Below are 17786 nucleotides of genomic sequence, written 5' to 3' on the forward strand. Positions count from 1 at the left end.
TTAGTATTGAATATACCAAGTGACATCATTTTCCTAGCAGTCTATTTCTCTTTTTACTCCTTTTTTAACGGTGGTCTTGCACAACTTCCACTACTCACTGAAATTCAAGCTTTTATAGCATAGAGTACTTTTGGCCTTAGATATGCCTTAGAAAAAATTCTTCTACACATCAAATGTTGAATTCACAGGTTAAAACAGAAAGGATATTCAGCTGGTTATCCAACAACGTAAGCAAGTCTTTTTTTTTAAGGTATGGCACTTTGTAAAACAGGTATTAAAATGCTCTGGCTTTGGTGGGTTTAGTTTGGGTTGTTTGGGGTTTTTTCTCCATAAAACATGCACAGCTTTTACCTGCAAACAGGTTTGAATGGAAATTTCACATAAATTTCTTTATTTTATTTTCTAATGTTTAAGAAGATCCAAGGGTAGTCATATCTTGGGGCTGAGTACAGAACCACTCAGCATATTGCCGCATGCTGACTTAGAGAAAGAACCTGACGTATTTTAATTGTGTGACAGTGTACTTGTCACCACTAATTTTGAAACTGATTGCATTGGAATACTTATGCTATGAATGCAAACACATGCCAGACAGCTGGAAGAGTGTGATAAGTCTTATTTGTCTTCAAGGTGTGCCACTGAAGTAGTCTCCTCAGACTGTGCCTTTCCTTTCCCTTCCTCATATCCAACAATAATCATCTGGGGGAAAAAAAAACCCAACAAAAAAAACAACAACAACAACAACAAAAAAAACCAAAAAACCAAAAACAAACCAGAGAAAGCTTTTTTTAAATAAAGGTTGAAAACAACATAGACACAAAATAATTAGCACTGTCCTAATGTTACATATCATAACAAATGAAAACATTTCAAATGTGACAGCACAAGCAATAACTCTCAAATCTTATTTTCAATGAGGAACAGCTTTTACATGAGGGTTTTTCTGTGAGGTTCTTCAAGAATCATCATTTCAGGTCAGATTCTACAGAATTCTAGCAATAACCCTTTGGTTACCCAATCCAAATGTCCTTTAAAATGTTACAATGCAAAGCTATATGTCCTGTAGTTAGGCATAAGATATGGAAGTTAAACCTTCAGAATGAGACATCATATTGCACTCAGGAACAATTCTGAGAAGCATGGTGGGATCTGGATTAAGAAGAAACCAAACATGAACTACCACCTAAATGTGATGGTAAACTGCATATAAATTGGTGGAGGGGGTGGGGGGGAGCAGTTTTGTGTGTGCACAAACAGAGGACACCTAAAAGAGTCAGGAACCTATTTTACTTCTTTAAAAAGCTTTAACAGTGTGGTGCTGAATCACTGCAAATTGGTTTCATGTACTTCCCTTTGAAAGGATGTGGAAGAAAACTGTAAGGTTACAGAAACTAGGAATAGAAATGATCCATATGCTGTATAAACTGCCATGTGGTAAAACATTAAAGGAAATCAAGTGATTTGGCTTATCAGAAGAACGAAAGAAAAAAGATCAAGATGGCTTAATTATACCATAAGTATTGTGCAGTGAAGTGGCTTCTCATCTAGTAAAGAGAGCATAAATAGAAGCAACAACCATAAGCTGAAGAAGACAGATAAATTCATATTAGCACTAAGGTATGCTTTTACAGTGACACTAACTACCAAGGGAAGTGGTAGATTCTCCACTACTTAATATATCCAAAGAATGGTCTGGAAGTCTGCCTGGAAGATATGCTTTCGTCAAACATAAATCACTAAGCTCAGGAAATAAATCTATATGACCTAATGGCTCTTTCTAGCCCTTAGATCCCAAGTATTTATAAAATATGGTATAGATTAAAATTTAACTAATAGCTTTGAGACTCTCTTTGGTTTCTGCTAAATTATTGTCTGTTTTTACATACTTAGTGAGTATCATGGCCTGTCTCTGTTTTCTCAAAGAGCCTGGGGTCAATTCAGAAGTATTTCTCTTTACTGTAGAGAATAATTCTAAAAGTAGCTAAAGCCATACGACTCACATATGCTCATACTGGACTGAGGAGCAGTCCAGCAAAAAAGTACATGCTTCTTATTAGGTTGTCTCCCTAAGCTGCACAGAAAAAGAGTTTGAAGACATGGTATGTGTTTTGAAGGTTATGCTCTTCCACAGTTCACAGAATTTATTTCAAACAAACACAAGAAAAGCTCCAAACATTATTTATAAGTCCTGATCTTCTTTAGCTAGAACTTGGTGAAAATGAATTCTTCGATATCCTTTTTGTTCTTTTACAGAGAGCTATCAATGGAACTCCCTTTAATCAATACAGAGCTAAACAAACAAACCAATATTTAACTGTCTGAAGTTTCCACTGCTGTAATATGTAATCACAAATTAAAGGGTTTGGAAAACTTCACCTTCATGTCTCCAAAGTGGCCATCATTGCAAATTAGGCTAATAACATAGATTATTAGATATTCTTAAAGTAAAACTAAGTATAAATGGGGTTTATAAAAATCATTATTTCAATTTAAAAGATATAATGCAATCAAAATACAAATCCAAATCACAGATTCATGGAGAAACTAGCAAATTATTAGTGTTTTCTGTCATTCCTCAATTTCTCTCATTTGAATATTGCTATTGTAAATGCTGTGGTTCTCATTACGTTGTGACTATAATTAGAATTTGCCATATCATAGGCACTCTTCAGATACCAAGGCAGGTGTTTGAAAGTACATATTAATGATCATTGTGTCTCATATTGTTTTGATTTCTAAGAATATCTAAACAATGAAACTTTAAAGAGTTTTAACTTAAATGTGGTGGAAGTAATCACTGTTTGCAAAAGGGAGATCAAACATGGACTAGGCTTACAAATCTTTCTTTCCCATAAAGATCACTTCTGCCACACATGGAAATAAGGAGCACGCAGACTTGACAGATACCCTGATCCTTGCCTTTGTTATGGAGTGAGCTAGGACACATGGTGTGCACTGGTCTGTGAATTGCCCTGGACTGACAGGAAACTGAGCAGATGCTTGTCAGGGCTGTTACAGATTCTTTCACCCCCTCTTGGCGGCTTGAGGCATAACCATATTCCAAGCAAGAATGTCCTCCACCACAAAGAGGCTTCGAGTGAAGGAGGTTAAACACACTGAAGGAACTGCCTTGTCCCCCAAACATGGGGTAACCAGCAGTGGAGTTGTAGTTTTAGAACTCCAAACCCTTTGCTTTGAGGGTTTATACCTTTCCTCCAGCACCAGCATAATGTCTTCTACAGCTACAGCAATCTGAAATTTGCCATTTCTCTTTTGATGCACCTCAACTTGGACAAAAAGTCTGGGGCACGTAAGTCTGCCAGAAATATGGAGTGGCTGAGGTCTGCTGTGCCTCTCTGAAGATATTTTGCTCCTGTACAGTGCTCAGTATGGTATCTCTCAATGTCATGTGGACCTTTACTCATCTGGAATTTTCTGGCTGTGGAAACACAACTGACAGGATTCGCATGACCCTCACATCGATCTTAAAACTGTTGAAATGGTGGACATCATGACTAGATATTCTACTGATTTTGTGGCACCCATTTTCTTTGTATCTTAGAGTTTGAAGAAGGGAATAGATCAACATCTTCTTTCTTCAGAATAGACTGGCCTCCAAAAAGTCAGGATTCCAGTTCATGCCATAGGGAATACCAAATGCTCTCTATACCCTAAATCACATAGCCATTTCAAACAATCAAGGATCTATAACAAGGTCCAAAACTCATGCATGGTCAAGGTGAAAGGTTAATTCAGGTGCTCAAATGAATCACACAGGACAAACCTCTGAGACAGATACACTTGACCTTGGATAGGAGGATTAGTGAAGTCTACTGAGCCGTGTCCATTCTGCATAAGGGTGATGACTACCCATATCAGAATCACAGAATAGCCAGGGTTGGAAGGGACCTCTGGAGATCACCTCATCCCACCCCTCTGCTAAAGCACATTCATGTAGAGCAGATTGCACAGGATCATGTCCAGGCATATTTTAAATATTGCCAAAGACAAAGACTCAACAACCTTTCTGGACAGCTGTATGTTCTTTTGCCATGCCTTTAAGCAGCCTTATAATCTAGGTAAATGTTCAGTTATACAAAGGCCAAATGCCATAAAACAAAATGCAGACAATTTTGGCCATGTTGGTCTAGTGGACCATGTGCAGTGCGCTTCCCTTCAGTGTGTTTTAACTAAAACCCCCCTTGCAATACACTATGGTGAAGTAGTAGAGTTACAATCAACCTCTGCTCCCCAGAGGTGCCTGTGACACCATAGAGTGTGACAGTGAGACCTTAATGCCATTTAGATTCACACAGTACCTCCTGCATCCTTGCCCATCTTCCTGAAGGAAATCTACCCAACACCAAAGTATGCAGCTAGAGGCAAAACAGTGGGTTAGACTCACTGCTGGATATGTCCACATCAAAAGAAAGACATCTGAAAATCGTTTTAGCCTCCTCTGCTGCACACTATACTGTTAACCGGGATTTTCTAACTGAGTGCCAGCATGGTGTGGTAGTGAGACTGCTCTGACCATTGCAGTATGTCTAAGGTGCAATTACCTGCTCCTAGGTTCACCCCTCAGATGACTGCAAATTCAGAAACTTCTGGTCTCATTTCATAGTGTTCAAGGTCAGTTCTGTTTAAGCTGCCCACAGCTGTGTTACTTCTGTTTTAAAGACCCTGTGTAAAGCTTGAAATTTTACTTGGAATTTCAGGGACTATGCAAAAAGTGTGATGAAGTCCTGAGCTGCAGGCACTTTGGCCAAGGTACAAGTATAGAAATGGTTTCTAAATGCAGTTAAAATTATGAAAGCTTTATTATTCATGATGACACTGATTATCTGCCCCCATACCTCACTGACAAATTCAGCCACTGCTTTCAGATGAGATATCGTACTTTGTCCACAGACAGCCCTAGAGGTAGGAATTAATTATTAAATACTGGTTGATGATAATTACATGATAACTTTATTGACCAAAATCAGAAAGGAATGTGTGATGTGTTCTAAATCGTCTCAATAAAATGACTTGTCTGAGAAAAGAGAATGTCTTAGCTCTTTTATAAACCATCTTTAGAAACCTCCTTGTCAAAAATACTAGCATCATGCTCTAAAAGCATAAAATGGGAGCACACATTTTAAGACAAATGTTTTCCTTGTCAGCAATAAATGAAATCTAGATAATAAAGCAGAACAGTAATTCAAATTCAGTACTGAGGATCACATTCAAACTGCGTGTCCCTGCATAAATTCATATTTAAATTTAGTTTTGTATACTCTTATGACTTTCAATAGTCACCTTTTCAGAAAGGATGTCTGACTTCAGTCTTCAAACTGAGTGGTCTCAAATAAGGCTTCCAAAAATCAGATAACATTTACCAAAAAGAAAAGCCAAGCATCTTCCAGTATATTATTATTCCTTACAATTGCAATCAATATTAATTTTAAAACTACTGGTTAGTTTTCTGTAATTTTAGAAGCAAAAGTGTTTCACGAAGTACTACTAATATTACTTCTTTTCAGATTCTTTTTGGATATCATTGCAATAATAGAATTTCCAAGTTCAAGGGGGGAATAAAAAGAGAATTTAGGTGAAAAATAACAGGTTTGATAGCTGCATATTGCCTCTCTTCAGAGTGTTGTCATTTATATCTGTGGACTACTACTTGCACTTAACAGTATTTTACATATATATAGATCTAAAGAGACAGGATGTATGGTAGGAATAAAAATCCACAAAAATAGAGGAATATTTGTGACAGAAGTAGAAGAAATGAGTTTTAACATGCACATCAGAAATTAGACCTATAAGAGGTCTAATTTCAAGGTGTCAGAACCCCAACAAAATAAAGCCCTAGCATTTTAACAAAACTTTAATCTTTTCAACATCCAAGGTGATAAAGTCTCCTGAAGAATGGGCCTAGAGACTGAAATTAGAATCACAGATAGATCCATGTAGATCTACAGCTTTGTAAAAGTAGATGCAAGTGACAATCAGAGGTATGGCTAAACAGTCTAGTCTGGTGCTTTCCCAAATCTTTGAAGTCAGTGTGGTTCAGTCCCTGTTCAACTACAGGAACCCAGTCATTCTCACTGCATAACTCTTACTCCATGCTCAAATTGGAACTGAGCACTAAACAACCAGGAGAAAACTCAATTGGGCTAAGAGGACACTTTGCCATGGGATACATGCCTTACAGAGAGTCTTAGGGCACACAGTGTCAGCTATGAGACCTACTGAATCAACATAAACTGGTATCAATTGGTGGAAAATCAAGGACTCATGAGCACAGAATAATACAGTACTGTATCCCTCCTACATTCTGAAGGACCAGTTCCCCCAGGAGGGTGACACTATGCAGACTTGCATAGCACTGCTGCTATGGCCTTCTCAAGTATATGCAGTAGAGGCAGGGATGGCAGAAACAACAAGCAGTTGGTAACAGCATATTGTCTCAAAGAAGGCTGTCAACATGGTTCCCCCATGGTTTCCAAATCTGAAGCCTCTCCATGTGGTCATATGCTGTGTATGAAGTAGGGCACACTAGACAGATTTGTGGCTGAGTAAATGCAAGAACATCTGAGCCTGGTCATGAGGACAACTGATACACCCCGAGGACACCTTTATGTAATGTCTGCCTTGCACACAATAACAAACAGCCTCCCAGTCCAGCTGGCCTAAAAGTCAGAAGTTACTCCTGACATGGACCACATCATTGTATAGATATATCTTTGTCTTAATTTTGGATTGATAGCTCCAAGGACAAATGAAAGAAACTCATCACCTCCTTCACTATGTGTTCTTTAAGAAGACATGAAAAAAATCACATGCCTTAACATAAGAGACACTGGAAGAAGGTTGTGTGGGATGCAGAATAAGAACTGTCTATTTTTATTCTGGAAGTGGGCCATCCATCCACTTCTCCAGGAAAGTAATGCTTACTACAAGTGTAATCACTGTAACTGAATCATTGTGTTGTCTGGATTTTTCTTTTCTCTCTTACTGCCTTGTTCAATACTCTGCCCTTGACAGTATATCTTTCCAAAGTCTGTTTCACTGAATAGTCTTTAGACAGTTCTGGTACCTTTTAAATAGCAGATTGAAAGCCAAGTCAGATAACAGATAGAAATCATATATAATGGTAAGAGAACAGAATTAGTGGAAGCTTTATAACAAAAACGGTATTTAGAAGAGAAATGATTAATCAGTATTGGTTGAAATCTCCTGTAATGATGAATAATTCAATATATAACTGGTAAGAGTGTCACTAGTCTGTATCCCTATACATTTGGTTCATCTGAGAAAATCACTATGTAAATAGAAAGAGCACAGAAGCACTCCAAGGCTTCTGTAACAATGGGAAATTCTTTATTTAAATAATGGAATTAACATCAGCCTGAGGCTTTCCTATGAATTTCTGATGTAAAGCCGCAATTTGCATATCTGTGTGTATGATATAGATTATCACATATAAATAAAGATCTGCATAGCTCTCTGAATTTTCCCTGTACGGATCTATGAGTAAATAATAATGTACTGCCTATTCTGTATTTCTCTCGGTGTAAAGGAACATTAACTCCATAGCATACAAGAGTACTTTAAATTAGTGGTGTGTAATATATGGGTGGGCGACAGTCTCTGCACAGTGGCCCTGGAGTGCAGTTGTGAGAGTTTGGCCCCAAAGATCTCCCTTCCCTGATTTCCTCTATCCCTGAAACTACCTGTTAGTATACTGTGGTGAGAGGAAGAGAACAGCAAGCAGTAACTTGGCAAAAGTTCATTTGCATGTATGGCAGCACATGAACCATCCAGAAAAGCCTGTAAATGAACCAACAATCAGCATCCAACCCCTCCCAGTGACTAACAATAAATGCCACTCTCCCATGCACCCTGCCTTATGTGAGGAGAGAAGAGAGCCATCACAGCTTGATAACTAGTTCCACCTCTGACAGGGGTCCTCCAAGGACAGGGGCTAGGTGCCCTTTTGCTCCTTCGGCATCATCTGACAAATAAGGAACAAGTCAGGAAAACAGCCTCAAAGTACAGACTATGTAATCCTTGACCACGCACTAGCAACTTACTTTGATCTTTTGACTGGAGTGGCAACATTACACTTGTGAGGAATTAACACTGAGGTGGAAGATAGAGATGTCCCAACATGTGGGAGACAGTCTTGATCATTAATTCACTCCCACCTAGGATTTGAACTGCTGGCAACAGCCGCATCCCCCCTAGTAATTCTCCCAGCCATTCATGTTCCCCTTTGTTTATGTGGTGCCTCACTCTACTCATCTAATCCTGCACTGATAGGGGAAGTCATTATACAAATGAGAGGATATAGCACAGAAGACAACATAATCTATTATTTCTTCCTATAACTATGAAGTTGTATGATATTCCTTCAGGCAGATCTGGAAAGAGAACCTTGAGGGCAGTAACACATTCACTTTGCCCATCTTAGAAAAGAAACACAAGAAGTTTGACAATTGCAAAAAATTATGCTGCATCTTGGTGTCACTTTTCATACACTTGACTTGTTTCTCATCCATTGGTCTATGAACTGCCACCAGTTTAAAGGAAAACAACACATGAAACAATTGCCAAGAAGATAAATAATAATAGTTCCTAGATTCACACACATTTGATTTTAAGTGAAAAACAGAAGCAACATGACACAAGGTGGTTGGGTTTTTTTCCCAAATCCAACAGATTAAGCTGCTGCATTAAAAATGGTTGAGAGACATAGAGCTAAAACACAACCAGATCATGCTTGACATTGGCAGCTTGCTCTAAAGCATCTTTTGCTTTTGCAGTAATTGAGAAGTTCATATTTTCTCATCCTGAGTTCCTAATTTAAATTTTGTCTGCTAATCAAAAAGGGTAAAGTGTTTCCTGGCTAAAACCAGAAATTTAGACAGCATTTTTAGATGCTTTTTTTTAAAAGCATCTTGCTGCTTTTACATAAATACCAAGGAATCCACTGAAATAATATAAAAAGCTAGAAAATAAAGAGTGTGAAAGGAAAGTTACCAGGGTGTGCCATGAGACTCTACAATGGCATTTACGCCCTTCAACATTTGCCAAAAAAAAGTGTTGGAAAGAAGGAAAATATGGAGACAACAAACTTTGCTGAGATGGAAAGCTATTTATAATAGTCAAAACTAACACTGTATAAATAGCATTGCAGGGGAACATGCAACTTAATGACTGATCACATGACAGAATGTCAGTAGAGATGCAATGCCAACACAAGAAAACAGAAAGTATACACAAAAAGATATTCTTAACTATACAGTTTTGAACTATTATCCTTACCCCTTGCAAAGGGACTCGTTCACAGTTCACTGTTCTGTAGCAGGCAAACAAAGCAATAACGCTATCAGGAAGGAAAAACAGTAAAAAAAGTAAATTCATTATGCTACCATTATTTTTTTATTAGTTCATACCCTGAATACTTATGTGTCTCCAGTTGTTTTAGTTCATAAACGGACCTTACCCCAAAACACTCCAAAGAGTAAAGATAAAAAAAAAAATGCAGAAAGAGGTAGAATTATAAAGGGTATGGAATAATGCAAGGAAAGACAAAGACTAGGATTTTTGGCTTGCAAAATAAGCTGCTCAAGAAGGATGCAATAAAGATCTGTAAAATAATACATGTTGTTGACAAGGTAAGTAGGGAACCATGTTTCATGTTTACTCCTGACAAAAGAACTATGAATACAAAAAACAATTAACACTTTGAAAGCCTGAAACAAACAGGACATTTTTTTAATACAATGTACAACTAAATCCTGGAAGTTAATGGAAGATGAATTTATTAAACCCAAGACCTGTAACAGATGATTCTCTGGATGCAATACCTGGCTCATAAATACGTTAAATCCGTGAATGGTAGAAGATCACAGGCTAAGTCAAAAGGATTATCACTGTATGTTTTTCTTCTCCTTACTACAAGCTCCTTTTTTTTCCACTGCCCAAGAGAGGTTAGACAGATCTTTGGTTTGACCCAGACATTGTGGATCACTAAAAATGGCCAACAGCTTATACTGGGAACCACTCCACCCCTTTACTCTTGCCTTGAACTTGGTGCTGGAGTTCATGCCGAACTGCTCACAGTGCTGCTGTTATCCACAAAAGCTACCTTGGAGTTTGTCGAAGTACATTGTAAAGGTCTTGCAGCTATGCCTTTGATTGCAATATAGAACTGCTATGGGGAAATAGTGGATATGGGTTATGGGATTTCATCTCCTTTGCAGAATACTATGAAACCTTTTGGCCCCTTCCCATGTGCCATTCCCCCAAACTAGCACCTTCTAATAAGAGCTACTAACGGGAGAAGTGCATCTCACATAAACATAAAGTATACCAAAGATTTAATGAAACAAAATACCAACAGGGGGTGGTGGGAGTGATGGGTACTGCTCAGAAGAGGGACAGAGACTATGAACAGCACATCAAAATCAACCACTGTGAATATATTTTTAAGAAAGTAGTTCAACTCTGTATTAAAACAACAGCAAATGGCATTCATTGGAAAAAAATGGCAGTTTCCCCTCCTTTCCCCAAAAATCTTAAAAGACCAAATGATATATGCATCTAAATGATGTTAAGGCTGGAGCATATCAAGGATTTTTTCATATATACTGGAAATTATTAATTCAGTTGTTTAATTACTGATGCAGTTTTCTTCAGAAGTATGAATAATTGCTAAAGTTTTCAAAAAAATTGATGTAATTTGTCTCCTTTTTGCCATGTATCTGGGTGACTGCTACACCCAGAGAGGTTCCAAGATGACAGCAAAAATATTTCAAGGATGAATATTTATACCTTTACCTATTTGTAGGAAGTAGGGACTCATAGCAATTCTCATTATACTTTTTTCTTCCCACAAATGTTTTTGCACACATTATTATGTACTAGCAAAATAAAAGACCTAACTGCTTTGGTTTTCATCTGAATATTACAGTCCATTTTGAAATACTAAAAAAAAGTTGCAAACACATTCAAACAAGAGTAAACAAGGAAAGTGGTGCAGTGAATTAAGGTGTCATGGTCCCTTATATTAGCACTACTCAAATGCACGGCCTTGCAGTACCTCATCTGGGCTGCCAGGATGTGAATGTGTCCATGCAGGATGGAGACACAGGAAGAAGCACTGGAATGAGCAACAGATGAAAACCAAAAGTTAAATTCTTACTTCCAAGGCTTTGTTTCTTGATAAAGTTGCTGAGAGGTCAGCCAAAAGAAATGAAAGAAAAGAAACAAGCAGCAAGCCAGAGGAGGTTTGTATTTGGTAAAGGGGAAACGTGTCAATACAAGGGTTTGGAGGTGACTGTGCAGAAGCAGAAGTGTAAGTGAAATAGCTTATTTTGATGTGACAGCATTTTTCGTAGATTTAAGGCAATAAGGTAAGTGTTGCTAGGAGGTTTCTAATAAGCAATTTAAGAAGTCTCAAGTGCCTGAACAAAAGCTGTGTAATGAAGGGCATCAAGGGGATTCAAAGATGTTAAACAGGAAGGAAAACAAGCACACTATATATAGGAACAAGTAATGAGAAGGGAGAACTAGAAGAAGAGAGAGCATTTGAACACAGTAGTTTTAACTTTCTAGGTTACACCTTTTGTTACCCATAGCAGCAAACACAGACCAGAGCAGAACAGAGTAATTCAAAAATTAAGGCAAAGGGGGAAAAAAGAGTGAGTATAGTTAGAAGAAAAGAAAGATTATAGAAATTTTTTTTTTTATTTTAAAGCTTTGGGTACTGAGGTAGCCAGAAATTAGTTTTATCAAGGCTTGATGTTGTTACTAAAAGTTACCAGAACTACAAAGCTGACAAAAGTTAAGGATATGAACGTTGGGGGAGCAGCTGTAAACATCTTTATGGTGAGGTAAAATGGCATAATAATTAAACACTATCAGGAGTTTCTAGAGGGCAGAGAGATAAATAATTCCATGCTAGAGGACAGAAATAGCCAGAGTACTAAATATTGTGATTAATGAGGCAAATATTTTTAACAGGTTTGAGTTAGTAATTGAAACCTTGCAAAAGAATGTACCCAAGAAACAAATTTATTTGAAGTCATCCTTGTTTCATCTTCTAATTTTATGCAAGGACCGGAAATTATGCAGTTGTGCAATGTCGAATAAACATTTTTTTATATATTAACTAAGAGATAAAAAATGAAGAGGTTTTTCTGTCTGAAGTTTGTGAAGCAGCTGTTTACAGTGCATTCTGAGGTTGAGAGAGGTTTCCTGGGATAAATCAAAGCTGGTCACATGCTATGTGGTATTTCCACTGTGTCCTTGATTATCTAAGAGCACAGCAAGTAATCAAGAGTATCTTTCCAGCTCAGCAGAAGCTATTTCCACTGACTTTCTCTGAAAAAGAGGTTTCACTTCAGCTGAAGTATTTGCAGTAGCTGGAAAAATTGAAGGCTTTCTATTTTCCCCTAGGGCCTATGCGGCTTGTGTCCATCAGTAACCTAGCACATTATTAGCTACAGAAGTATTTACCGATTATGGGAACCTGCTTTTCTTCTTCCCCTCCATTTACAAAACACAAGATTTTATATCACTGTTCACAGATTGAATATACACTACCTTCACTGCTAAAATCCTTTTGTAAACACACGCTACTGCCAAGTGCCTGTGGGTGCAGCTACGAGCACTGGAGGTGGCTGGTAGCTCTGCAGGAAGTTGAGAGGCACCTGAGGAAAAGCAGCTCTTTTGTGGTGGAGTGGTGTTCTGCTTCTGGTGTTTTCCCTGTCCAGGCACTGCTTTCTCAGCTCAGACAGGGTGAGGTACCTCCTTGCCACCACCACATGCTGGTTTCACAAAGGGGCTTCTTCCTTTAGTCCTGAATTTCTCCTGCAGGATCATACTAGCATAATTTGAAGACCTTCTCCTTCCAGCCATCCCTGTTTTGATACCTGTGCATGTATCTCCTCTGATAGCTTCTCTGTTGGAAGTGAAAAAGGTACCTAATGACAGATTACAAACATCCAGAATTAACTGGATGTTAACCATTGTTAAGCATCCAACATTCAGCCTGGAAATGCCTAACCACTAGAAACACAGAGTAGTTGCAAAACATTCCCAGAAACCTGTTCCTACACTTTAATTTTCCAGCATTCAGGAGTTACAACTCTCCAGTCATATCGAATTTCTTCTCCTAATTTTCCCCAGGTATGGAGAAGGGCATATATTAGAAAATCTCAGTTTATACACACCATCAGAAATACAGTTATTTGAAGTTTTGTGTAGATCAATTTTTCATTTCAGGAAGAAGCATTACATGGGATAGTACCTCCCCATACTTAATAAACAAAGAAAAAAAAAGAAACAAATTAAATTTTCCCATAAAAGCTACTTAATATAAAGAGTGCCATCTGCTGGCACGATTGAAGTGAGGCATTGTTCATAGGCATCGAGGTTCAATAAAGTTTTGCTAGGCCCTGTTAAGGGCACATTTCAACTCTAAGCTATTTCACACTTTCAATTTTACTTATTCATGGTACTGCCTTTTACAGAATAAAAGTGCAGTCAAGCACAGTGGTGTAGACAGCTCTTGTTGTGTGAACGTGGTGGGGAAAAGCATCATTTATTAATTCACATTTTTATATTCACAGGGTGTCTTTGTCGATTTGGGATTTCTTTGTCTATTTCTATTTTTTCATCATTAATAGATTTTTAAACAAATATTTTTAAGAACCTGAAAATTAAAAATGTAAGAGATTTTCTAAAATCCTGTGGGTGAGACTTTTAAAAGTACCTACTTTCCACTTTACCTCATGCCAAACGTATTTCTATAATTGTCAAACAGTTTCAAAAATCCAACTTGCAGGTCTCAGGTTTAGAAGCACATTATTGATAAAATACTGTTGTATACCTTCTTGGTCATGTGAATCTTCTACCAAGGCGTATGGATCAAGCCTTCCTGACTCATAAAATGTTACTTAAATACCCTTTAAAAGTACTGCCTCCTCCATAACCAGGATAAAAAGTATGTTCCCTGCAGTTGCCCCAGGTCCTGGCCTGTGCCAACAAGCTGAACAGTGAGAATAAGTAAAGGAGATGAGGATGGAGGAAAGACGGAGACAGTGTGCTTGCTACCTTACAAAAAACTCATTTGTCTAAAACCGAAGTTAAAGTAACATTGACCTTTGCTAGCTCAATGACTACTTATTGAAGAAGTCTACTTTGCATTTGGGTGTTACCATTATTAGCAACATTTGCACTTCATGTTGTATTGGTGAAGTAAAAAAAAAAAAATATCTTAGAAAGTCCACATTCACTGCAAGAATAATAAGATTTTTATTGTTCTGAAACACTGGAGTTCAATTTCTGATTTCCAGCAGGTTCACAGCAAAAGATACTTTATAGTCTTCCCTAAAAAATTATCATTCAGATTATGACTAACACTCCCTCCTCTTACTTTTTTTGAGGTCATTACATGACAAAGTGTATCAGACCAATTCTTGAATAGTTAAGCTCCTTCCATATCTTTTCTAATGATAACGGCTATTCCATTTTGCTTTTCTTATAAAGTTGTTTCACATCTGACTCTTTGTTTGACTTCCTCCACTTTGTTGTGCAGTTCCTATGAATTATTGAGGCAGTTTCCAGTTAAATCTCACTATCCAAATTAAGCATTCCTATTTTTAACTACCCACTTCGCTATTATCCTCAAAGCATTTACTTCCTCTCTACTGCCCATTCTCTTATTAGTCAGATTAGCAAAAATTCAAGAGGGCTACTTCTCCAGGTACTTAACCAGGCAAATATCTCAAACTCTGGATTGGTACTTTCACCAGTCCTGATGATATTATCTTCCCAAATATTTGCTCTCTAGGTCTAGGAAACAGAAGAATTCCAGCAAAGATCATTGAACGTCTTCCCCCATCTAGCACAACTCTCTTTGAGCAGCTCAAGCAAGTTTCTTATTCTAACAGTCAAATGGTAGAATGACAGCAAAAGGATTCTTCCCCAGCCTATTTAGAATGACTTTCACACTCTGCCAGCCCCTCACAGCATTATGCTTGGACAGACTTCACACAAGACTGTTTTCCATTTCCATCAACTTTGATGGTCAGTCTGTTAATATTTCTTATGAAAAAAAAAAGTGATCTTTCAGAGCAGCCTTAGGTTCCTATGAAACTTTGACCTTCTTGCTCCCTTTTTACTTTCCACTTATCTTTGTCTTCTCTTCTTCTTCAGCCACTAGCCCCTGCTGTTACCATTTACTCAGTCTCTTCTTTCATGCTGCTCAATATTCTGTCTCTACAGGTTGCACCTCATCACTCCTTCCACAGAACAAACTCCTTCCACAGAGAAAACTTCTTCCACAGATTTCCTTCACATTCTGGTATTTTCCTCTGCCCTGTCATCATTTTAATATATTTCTAGAGGTCTCCTTTTCATCTGGGGATCTGCCAATCAACCCATCTGCAACTACAGTCATGTTCATGCTCTTTCCTTTCATCTTATCTGTCATTCTCAAATGCATTTCTATATTCTACCCTCATTTCTAGCAGCATTTATGTCTCTCACACCTCTTTATTTTCCTGAACATTATGAGATGACCCTTCATGCATATGTAAATTCTGTCAGAAACTCACTGAAGGATAACATACACCTTACAGCTTCTGCATCCAGTCATCTTCATCTTTCTGCCATATTTTGGTCTTCTCCACTGGTGCCCAAGATGCTGTTTTTTTCTCCCTTACCCTAGGTTTAAAATCAAACAAACCATCTGCATACCAGGGTCCTCTCCAAAATTCTTCTTTTACTAGACTCATACCAGCCTCTAGTTGCTTTGATTCTGACACCTTCTTACCTACATTAGTCCACCACTTCATTTAGGGTTAACTATGATCAAAGGCCATGATCAAAGACTTCCTCTTTGTGCTGTTTAAACTAAGCCATATGGCTTTGCAACACAGCTTATCTAGTCTTGTTTGAACTGGTTGTGCACTTCTATGCACAGCAATCACTTCCAATCATAGTAAGAAATCCATGTGAATTTTCTGATGCACTTATGCCAAAGCTCACATTACAGTTACTCCAGGCAGAGAAGCTGCCTGGTGCTTTGGAAGCCTGAACCAGAATTTCACAACTCCACCCTAATTCAGGACTAAATACCTGTCAGGAGGTGGGTATGCTTTGCTTTTGGGGTGTTAATTTGGTGGAGTTTTCTTCTTTTTCAAAAGTAAAACACCAAAATATAGTTCAAGCACAACCAAAAGTACAGGATGATGCTGCTGATAATTTGAGAAAAAAATGCTGAGAGTCCAAAACCTTCATAATGGAGCTGCTGACAATGATAAATACAGGGAAATGCTTACTATTATGGACCTCTCAGTTCAGGCAGGGTGAACTACCAATTGTAGATCTCCTCTGACATGGCTAATAATTTTCACTAAATATAGTTCATCAGTGTCTAGACATCACTGATTCACCCTTTACATCTTCTTCTTCTCAAAATAAAAATATGAACCAAAATCTAAATTTCAACTTAATTCTCCAGAGGTAGAAGGTAAAAAGAGTGTATTTCGCTTTATTAAAAAGGCCTACAAAAATTTTGGTTGCAATATAAAACCCCTTTCTAGAAAAAAACAACCAGTATCATGATGTTACCCAACACTGCAATAGATTATAATAATTTATAGGAAGGCTACATCTCCAAAAAAAACCCCAAGAATGAGAAATAGAACTGGAAAGACATCCCTTGATGAGCTTCAAGTGTTTTTTATATGTGAAACTTAGACTCTTAAATCACTGGATCAGAAATATTTGTCAAGCTGACTGCAGGCCCTATAGTCTTAGTTCTTTAGTCTTTTTTTAATCTGGAGACCGAAGTGCTGTATGCTATACTTCCCTTCTCCCAGAATTTCAGTTAATAATAATGTACACATTTTCTTGATAATCTTCACAATTTCCATCATGAAAATATAATATTCAGAAAATACTAATGCATCAATTCAGCTTCCAGAACTCTAATGGCATGAACACTAATATATTGTACTGATACAGCTAAAACTTAGACTAAAGAATCAAAATAATATGTTTATAAACGCCATATATTAGACTGCCTGGTTTGTTACAAGGTAATAAACAGAAAAGCTTGCATCTAGTCACTTGTGGTTGTTAAACAAGATTCTTTGTGACTTGGAAAAAAACTAGAACACAATGAAGAATTATCAGTGCATTCTCCACGGAAGTCATCTACATGTGTTTATTTAATAAACAGAAGATGGCTTTATTATACACATTTGATTTCCATATGCAATCGTCTCCTTATCTGTCACTTGTATCTAAGCAGGATGCTTTATACAAATCTGAAAATGAAAAATTCAGAGCAGGGCACAGGAAACTCATTTAATGTCGAGTGCAGTCAAAATCAAGATTTCTTTATTTGTAGTAACAACGCTGTTAAATCAGAAAATTACTCTCCTTTTCTGCATGTCCTTCTTCCTTTACAATTCAGTTGTTTGATCATAAATTGTCGAGTGCAATGACTTGTCTCCTCCACTTTCCACACTGGTCGAGACAGATTAAAAACTCCGGCATACCACCAACCAGTCTCAGCATACCATTAGCATATATATGAGATTTGAGACATTTTCTAATATTCTCCAGCAGAACTCATCTGTCAGCCAGGTGATGAATTATAAAAACTCTTAGCTTGTTTAGAAAAGAGAGGGGGAGAGTGAGAAAGAGAAAGAGAAAGAGAAAGAGAAAGAGAAAGAGAAAGAGAAAGAGAAAGAGAAAGAGAAAGAGAAAGA

The 17786-nt window shown here is 37.6% G+C and overlaps 1 long non-coding RNA gene across 1 annotated transcript; it reads right to left on the reverse strand.

Moving 5' to 3' along the window:
- Nucleotides 1–572: 572 nt before the first annotated feature.
- On the reverse strand, nucleotides 573–12646 carry LOC113947473. Its single transcript, XR_003527742.1, has 3 exons — nucleotides 12604–12646; nucleotides 9319–9379; nucleotides 573–699 (listed from the first exon to the last, which is right to left on the reverse strand). It is a non-coding gene; the product is annotated as an uncharacterized LOC113947473 (long non-coding RNA).
- Nucleotides 12647–17786: the final 5140 nt, after the last annotated feature.

This window comes from Corapipo altera, unplaced genomic scaffold (genome assembly GCF_003945725.1).
Source record: "Corapipo altera isolate COAL_440 unplaced genomic scaffold, ASM394572v1 24b, whole genome shotgun sequence".
Taxonomy (NCBI): domain Eukaryota; kingdom Metazoa; phylum Chordata; class Aves; order Passeriformes; family Pipridae; genus Corapipo; species Corapipo altera.